Source organism: Pygoscelis adeliae, unplaced genomic scaffold (assembly GCF_000699105.1).
Source record: "Pygoscelis adeliae isolate BGI_AS28 unplaced genomic scaffold, ASM69910v1 Scaffold467, whole genome shotgun sequence".
In the NCBI taxonomy this organism is placed as follows: Eukaryota; Metazoa; Chordata; class Aves; order Sphenisciformes; family Spheniscidae; genus Pygoscelis; species Pygoscelis adeliae.
The window spans coordinates 491,653-499,997 of record NW_008825253.1 but is presented as its reverse complement, the minus strand read 5'-3'; positions in this window follow the sequence as shown (position 1 = coordinate 499,997).

Sequence of the window (8,345 nt, the reverse complement as noted above, 5' to 3'; positions counted from 1 at the left end):
CTGCCAGCAGCCCAGAGCCATGTCGTGACACCAACACTCAGACTCCACGGGACACTCACACCAAGACATTGTACCACTGACCTCGGCATCCTGCCTCAGCAGCAGCCTTAAGAGTCTCAGGGTAAAATAAAGACCCTCAGAAGGGGATGTGTTGCAGCAGACACTCCTCTGGCTTTCGCACAGCTGCCCATCACTGCAGGACGCTGTGCATCTTAAACACAGCCTGGTTTTAGGAGAGACCCTCAGCACCACGTGGTACATATGGGACTCTCCCAACAGGCACTCACAGGCAACTCCTCTTGGCTTTGCTGCAAAAATATCACTTCCTGAAAGAGAGAATCTTGCACCAAACTCATGTCTCAGCCGTGAAGAGAGAGACCGAGACTCAGTCTCAGCGAAGGTCCCTGATCAGGGACTGGAGCAGGTTACAGGGGAGCAGTGGAGTCGTGCAAACCTGCGGATCAGGAGTGGATTTGATGCACAGGCCCCCCTCGTGCTGCCTGCCTGGGTGACGTTGCACACACAGCAGCTGCAGTACCTTTGGTGGCACCTGCAGCGTCCCCAGATCCTCTGCTAACACAGGGGCCCTGCACCTGTGTCCCCCCAGTCCGCTGGGTGACAGGAGCGATAGGGCTGTTGCAGTGATGTCTCCAGCGATGCTGCAAGCTCTGGCTGTGCTGATCCCAGTTCATCTTGGGGCAGTTTCTGAGCAGGGCAGTACACAGCACAGCACAAAAGGGTGCTTTCATCAGCTCTGCTAATTTTTACCCTGGGGCGAGCGTGATACCCTGACAGCCTCTCACCAGGGAACGCCTCCTTCCAATTTAGCTGGTTGCTGCCCCAAAGTGGGTGAGCACGGTCTGAGGCACCCTGGAGACCAAAGTGGCAACCCTGACTCCAGGCAGCATCAGCCATCGGGTGGCTCTGCCTCCGGCCAAGCCCCCTGCTTTGCACCGCTGCCTGTGCACACCAGGGCCTTTTGCCTTCCCAGGCTCCTTCCAAATATCCTCACTTGCTCCACAGGCACAGACGGACCAGACACCCGCTGGCCCCATTTTCCGAGCTGCCCTTGAGCTCAGCACCTGCCCCGTTCCACCACCAAGGAATCTTTCACAGCACGAAGGAGCTGCAACACCTTCCACCTCCTGCAAAATACCCCAACTCACTTCCAGGGCTGAAGGCAAAAATTCCAGAGATGCCCCCATGCACCCGGCATCGGTGGGGTGGGGGAACCAGCACCCACCGCACTCCCCAGCACCCCAAACCCCACGGATACCGAGTGGAGCCACTTTGCCTTGGCCCACTCCCTGGGTAGGAGCTGGTTGCCAAGCTCAGACTTGGATCCAGTGATAGACTTTATGTGCTTTGGCTCACGGATCCTGAAAACAAGAGCTTTAATCATTGCTTGCTTTTATGTGCCAAAAGCCAAAGTTGTCTTGTTAAATACAGTAAGTGATCAGTGCTCGCAGTAAAGAACATTTCAATGACTGCTTGTGTGGGTAATTATTTCAGGCTTGCCTCTCTTCCCCTCTTGAGAAAAATTACGGAATGTGGAAATTATTGCGAAGCCCCTCCGGACTTGGAATGCTTTCTGCCAGTTACAGGCACTTGCTCTGGGCAGCGCTTCAGCCTGTGCCTACATTTTGCTGCCTGGTTGTGCACCATCCCACTCACCGACAGGCGCCAGTCCCTGGGCAGACTGTACCAGAATCACATCCTCTGCAAGCGGGCACGCAACAGGCCTTTAGCTCAGACAGGTCTAAATAACCCCAATACCTGTCCTAAAGGCAATAGGAGTCTCTGCTGTGCCAGCCTTGGGGTAAGCCCATCCTTCCCCTGCCTGAGCACAGCACATCAGCACACATCAGCCAAGTCCAGAAAATGTTGATTTTATGTTTTGGGTTTTTTTTTTTCTCCTCACTTCTGCATCTGTGAGTGGCAGCCGTGGATCCGTGCTTGGGAGCCCTGGCTGTGCCATGGCCTGGGCCCCCCAGCCCTTTTGTCCCAGCACTTCCCTTCCAGCCCTCACTTAACATTACACTATTGAAGTTGCCTTTTAGCTTTTACTGTGATTTTTTCCAAAGATAAAATAGTGCTATGGAAGCAGAGGGAGCCCCAGCACTGACCATGTCATTGGAGTTGACAGGGTGGGAAGCCTCAAGCTGGGAGCGCTGCAGCGAGGCCAGGGTGCTGGAGGAAGATGGTGCTCAGCCGTGCCGTCACTCAGCCCCAGCTTTGATGAAGGAACTAGGAGAGCAGACTGCAGCCACGCTGCCTGCTCCAGCAGCCAGGGGGTATTTTGCTGGAAAAGGGGGATTTTTTTCCTTTCTGAGCAAAATGCCCTCAGCCCGCTCACAGCTGGGTTTGCATCACCTCCTCTGCAAATGCAGCTGGCGGCTGAAACCTCAGCAGGAGGAGGAGAAAAACCCCAGACAGGGGACGACTGTCAGTTCGCACTCATTTCTAGAGAAAGGTTTAGGGTTACAGAGAAACGCACAAAACTGGCTTTTAAACACAGACAGCTCCGCACGCAGCATGCTCCACAGCAGGGTTTGGCACCCACAGATTTCCGCTGAGCCTGGAAACGCTGGGAAAGCCCGGCCCACGGGGGAGCGGGAGCAGAGGGGATAACCTCCATCTGCAAACACGCTTCCTGCCCTCGCAGGCAGCTCTGGCCTTGGCGAGGAAGGGCTGCGCAGCACCCCCTGCCCGCACCCCCATCCCCTGCTGCCAGAAGCTTAAACCTAATGTAAGAGGGGAGGCAGGGCTGGGGGCACTGCTGCAGCCACCCGCGCCCGCCGGAGCAGACCACCCCGCTAATACCAGCTCCCTGCGTTATTTACAGTGCTTCACCATGCCCTGGTGTGACAGCAATTCATGGGGCACTTTCCCTCCTTTCATTACACTAATAAATCTCCTGGCAAAGCGGGGATGGCGCGTTGCAGCAGGCACCGATGCTATCCTCACAGCCAGCGGGCATCTCTGCTCTCACCTCCAAGAGGACTTTGTACAAGGCAATTTTGGCGGTGGTGCGTGGGATGGAGGGGAGAAAGGCTCCAGGAGATTTTGGGTGACTGGATGAAGCTTAAAAAGGCAGAACAAGTCCCTGAGTAGTTTTGGCGTAAACACCTCTATGCAGGTTTACATGCAAAGCAAAGTCTGTCCCCAGCTGGCAGGTGGGCAAATGCTTTCACTCTGAAGCTCATTTCTACAAGTTTATTGCAGGTGCAAGAAATGGGGCAGAGCCATTAGCTCCAGCAGGTGCCCATCACCCCTGCCCTGTGGTACCCCTGCCCCGGGGGCCTGCGGCTGCAGGCAGGAGGGGCTGGACAGCACAGCTGCCTGCAGCAGGGGAGGCAGCACCCCACGGGGGGGAACAGCATGAGAATTGCAGCAGAAAGTGCCCCCGAGATACCCGATACCCACTGCAACTAGAGCAAGATCAGAGGAGAAACCTTTCAGGGTGGACTTTAACATAGGGCTGTATCGCCATACATAAAACCTGCCGTGCAGACAGACCTAAGGGCAGGGCAGACCTGCCCAGCACCGAGGCACGAGGGGCAGGAAACATGCAGAGCGAATCTGAGCACCATCGGCAGAGAGAGCAGATGTGTCCCGTGGGTAGCACAGCTCCACAGCACCAAACCAAAAGCAGCCGGGCACAAACAAGCTCCCAAAGGGGAGCAAGTGGCTTCAGAGGATGCTCCTGTCCTTAGCTGGGAGTGAAGCGGCTCCGCAGCACCGGCTCAGCCGCACATACACAAAGGTCACTCCAGACTGACCCTTCTTTGACTCGGATGGTTTTATGTGTTTTGTTGGGTTTTTTTTTTTCTAGAGGCAATACAAAAAGCATCAGTGCAGCCACAGGAACAGCACAGAGCAGCAGGGTTTGCCCACTTTAGTTGAGACCATATTCATGTACCTTCACTGTGCCCACCTTGCTGGACAGGAGCTCCTGCACTTCAGGTGTAGCTTTGACCTCTCATACCTGTCCCCAGACCTCCCCGCAGCCCAGCCACAGCCCCAGGGCTGGTTCCTGGCACCAATATCCATCCCAGAGCTGGTTCGGGCACTCCCAATCCAGTGTTCGTGTGCTGGGTGCGAGCCCACAGTGTCTCCTCCCAGCGCCTGGTGATGCCACCAGCGTGCTTCCCCCATGAACTGCTCCGGGTGCTGCAGAAGCTGCATTAAAGATACTTCGGTGTTGCAACCAGGTCAGAGAAACAGGCTTCTTCCCTGCATTGCCCCTCTGCGAGTGCAGAGGGCTCCCCATCCTCTCCACCCAGGCACAGCCCTGTTTTTCTCTGCCCCATTTTTCGGAAGGCGTGCGGGACGGGGACCCGTCACCCACGCACAGGGCCGACAGGAAGGGAGTCATTCCCAAGGAGCATTGCTTCCAAACCACTCCAATATGGCAAGGCAATGTTAACCAGCTGGGAAAATGCTTTAAAGACCCTTAATTAAAGGCTGGCTATTGCACAAGCCCCTTCCCCATTCCCCACTGGGAAGTGTTTCCCAGTTTCCTGGCCTCTCCCCCGCTGCCCTCCATCCCTCGCACTTTCTTTCCCACTGGCATCTGCCGGCAGCGTGTTGCAGCAGCTGCCACGGGGTGTCTCTGCAGCAGTCAGCCCCTGCCGTCAGATGGAAGTTTACACTCATAGCAAAAGGATGAAAAGTGAAAAATTCTCTCCCTGTTGACTTTCAGGCGTGGCTGGAAGTTCAGCTGCCTGCGTGGATTCCAGTGCTGGGGCAAAGCTGGCATGGCCGCGCCAGCCTGCTCCTGCCCAGGCGGTGGGAGCGTCAGCTTCATTGTCTGGCCATGGTCTGCACCACCCCTCACCAGCCACGGTAAATCGGGAGAAATGGGGCTGAATCAGACCCCCCAGCACCAGTGCTCACCTCTAACATTGGCCCTCACATAATGAGCTGTGGCATCGCTCAGTGCCCCGCCACAAGCCAGCCCCAAAGGCTCCAGCCACTCCCCCCTCCTCCTCCTGCCCGCTTTGTGTGTCCGTGACCCCTGGGGAAGGACCGGTGGTGGCAGTGCCCCATCCCACATGTCTCACTCTATCCCATACCCATGGGAAGCAATGGGGGGTACATGATTAAGGCCTTGGGCTTGCCTCCTGTCAGGGGAAAGCTTGCCAGAAAGGCACCAATTTATTCTTTCTATTGATATAAATTGATTAATTATATGAGGCAATATGTTGCTGTTTCTAATCAAAGAAAAAAAAACCAGAGCTCTCGCATTAGCCGAGGGAAGCGCTCAGCCTGTGCGAGGGTGCACAGCCCGACGGGGCGGCTCTGCAGGGCCACGCTGCCTCCGGCCAGGATCCGGCCCCCTCACATGACCATAATCTCAGCTCTTGGAGTGGGGAAAAAGGATGTTGCAAGCAAAGGAGACGTTCTTCTTCCTGACCACATATGTCAAAAATCCCACATGCAGCAGCACCTCTGCGAGGACACGCACCCGCTGCAGCCCCGCTGGCAGCACCAGCAGGATGGAGACGACACCAAGCACCCAGAACGAACAGGGTGACCAGAGCATTTTAAAATGCCCCTGCAATTGAGTTAAACCTGCACAGGAAGAGGCTGAGACTGGCACCCCTCCTCCTTCGGAAACCACGTCCCTGTGAGTGCCCAGGCAAGATTTAAAATCCAAACAGAGAAGCAGCTTGCATTTTCAAAACGGCTCAGAGAATACTTTTTTTGCACCCAGAAATGCAAATAAGCTTAGCAGAGCTGGTTTTCTCCCAGCAGCCACACCACTTGCACGTCTTTCACATTTGCTCTCGGGAGCCATGGGGTTTGGAGGCAGCAGGGGGGACCCAGGCTGGGGGATCCAGCCCTCACCTGTGACAGGACCCCCAGAGACACCCTCGCAGTGGGGACATGCCAGCAGCGTGCCCTGTCCCGGTTCAGACAGGCACTAATTTCAGCAGGTTACTCACAGATAAATCATTTGGTTAATTATTTCAGTAAGCGACTACTATTTTCCTAAAAACATCTCGCTGCCTGCTCACAGGCTTCCCGGAGGGCTGAGCACACGGGCTGTGCTCATCTCACCCCAACTCCAGTTAAACCAGTTAATAACCCCACCTGACATCAGGGCACAGATGAACCAAGGCAGCCCAACTGGCTCCTGGATTAGACTCAAGCACCATGTACTCTGTTTTCTTCATTACATTTGTGTACCCCAGAGCTGCCTACACCTGATGGTGCTTATTTGTGCCCACATGTGGGATCCAGCCTGTGCTCTGCATGACTTGGAAGCCACTGCCAGGAACCTGGTTGTAATTACAGTGGCCTCTCCCTCAGCACAGGCACTTTCTTGTCTATTGGGGAATACAGCATGAGTTTATTCTGTGTATTGAGATCATGTCAAGATCAAAACCAGAGCAGAAGCCAGCAGAGTTGGCAGCCCCAGATGCTGTGCAACGTCCGCACGCGGTGCCAGGGGGCTTTGCAGGAAGGTAGGACACCGCAAGGGGACACGCACATCCCTCCCAAGAACTCTCCTCTGTGCTGGCCGGGAAGGGAGGCCACCACAGTGCACCCCACGGCAATAAGCATCACAGCCCCGACATCCTCAAGCATAGAACAAGGCAGAGGTTTGCAGGCGATGCCGTCCGTACTGCAGCTCACTTCACCAGGAAGCACGGCCATGTCCTGCAGGGACAGACCCAGCCTCAGCCTTGCTTGCTGCCGCACTCCCACGGAACCACTGGGCCCCCATCATGCACCAGAGAAGCAGCAGTGGCCCTAGGGTGAGCACTCAAATGCCCAGGGAGATGCAGGACTGCACCACAGGACAGACAAAGCTCCTCTTGGAGGCCCCAAGCACAAACACTGGAAATCTTGAGATACACCAGCACCCACAGATGCTTCCTGAGCACCTCTGCATGTGACCACGCTGCCTCTACAGCCCCTCCAAGCAGCACAAAGGATACCCAACCTCCCCGGCAGCAATCTCCCCCTTACCAGCCAGATCCTGCCCCCCGAGCATGGGACACCCCTCTGCACACCCCACAACTAGGGCAGGTCCTGCAGGGAGGATCCAGCCCTACCACCCTCCCCGCATTTATAGCCCACAGGTGCCTCATGGCCCGGGCAGCACGAGCCCCACCTGGGGACTGTGGCGTGATGGGTGCGGCCGCACACACCGCAGCAGGAAGGGAATGGGGATGGATGGGGCATTTTCAAGGAAGAGCATGGCTTTCCTCGTCACAGGTTATAAAGCATTCCCAGGGAACATCAAGACAAAATGTGTAATTGCAAATGAGCTCTGCTGCTCTCCTGCATCTCCAGACCTACGCAAAGGCAGGGAAGTTTTAATTTCTTCCTTTTGGAGGTTCCCCCCCCCCATTTTTGTTCTTTCCCTTCTGTCCTCCTAAATTTGGTATAAAAGAAAAAGGAGTAAATAAAAATTTTGGAAAGCTCTTGCAACCCTGCTCTTCCTGGCTTATGCAGCGGTTGGGACAGAGAGGGAGGCCCAAGGCACAGGAACCACAACACTTTGGATAGCTGGATTTTCAAAACAAAAATGGGGTTAGAAATGGAAACTTTGGTTAACTGGGACAGGGATGAAAACTTCATTTCACACTTGGCAGCAAAGCCGGATCTCCATCGCCCTCTTGCTCTGGCACTCCCCCCATTTAACCTGGCGCCGCAAAGGCATTTCTGCAGCTCTGGCAGCGTGGGGGATCTTTCCATCGTTCTCTGAGCAAGCAGATGAGGCCACACCACTGCCCAAATGCTCTTGGGAGCTCACTTAGAAACACTTCCCCGAGGAAGCGCCAGCAGCGTGCTGGGGAGCGGATAGACGTCAGGTGCTCGCCTGAGTTTTTAAGCCCATTCTCCCAGCACCCGCTGTCCTGGGGGAAAACATCACCTTCCGGGTTTCTGGATTTTTAGCAATCTGAGGTAGACACAAAGAAGGGAAAAAGTCATAAAAGCAGCCATGTGGGACTATGTTCCCTCCCCAGCCCGCCCCAGCGGTGCGCAATAGCAGGCACGCAGAAGACATCAGCACAACTCAGCATCATCTTTTTATAACTTTATTTCCAGAGGTCTTGTGCAGAAAGATACAGCGTGACACCTCTCCCTGAGCCTCTGCGGGAGTTTCCTGGGGGCATTTCCGAACAATTCCTGACCCCGCGGCACCTCCTGTGCAGGGACCGCAGTGCACCGGGGTGGGGGGGGGGAGCCCCACCACCCCGGCCGGCCGGCCGGCCCCGGTAGTGCTGCTTCCCAGGCAGCATCGCGGGGTCCCGCCAGGTGAGACCCCCCCAGCCCCTGCCTGAGCCCGGCAGCAGCAGCCCCGACGTCGGAGTCCACAGGCTGAT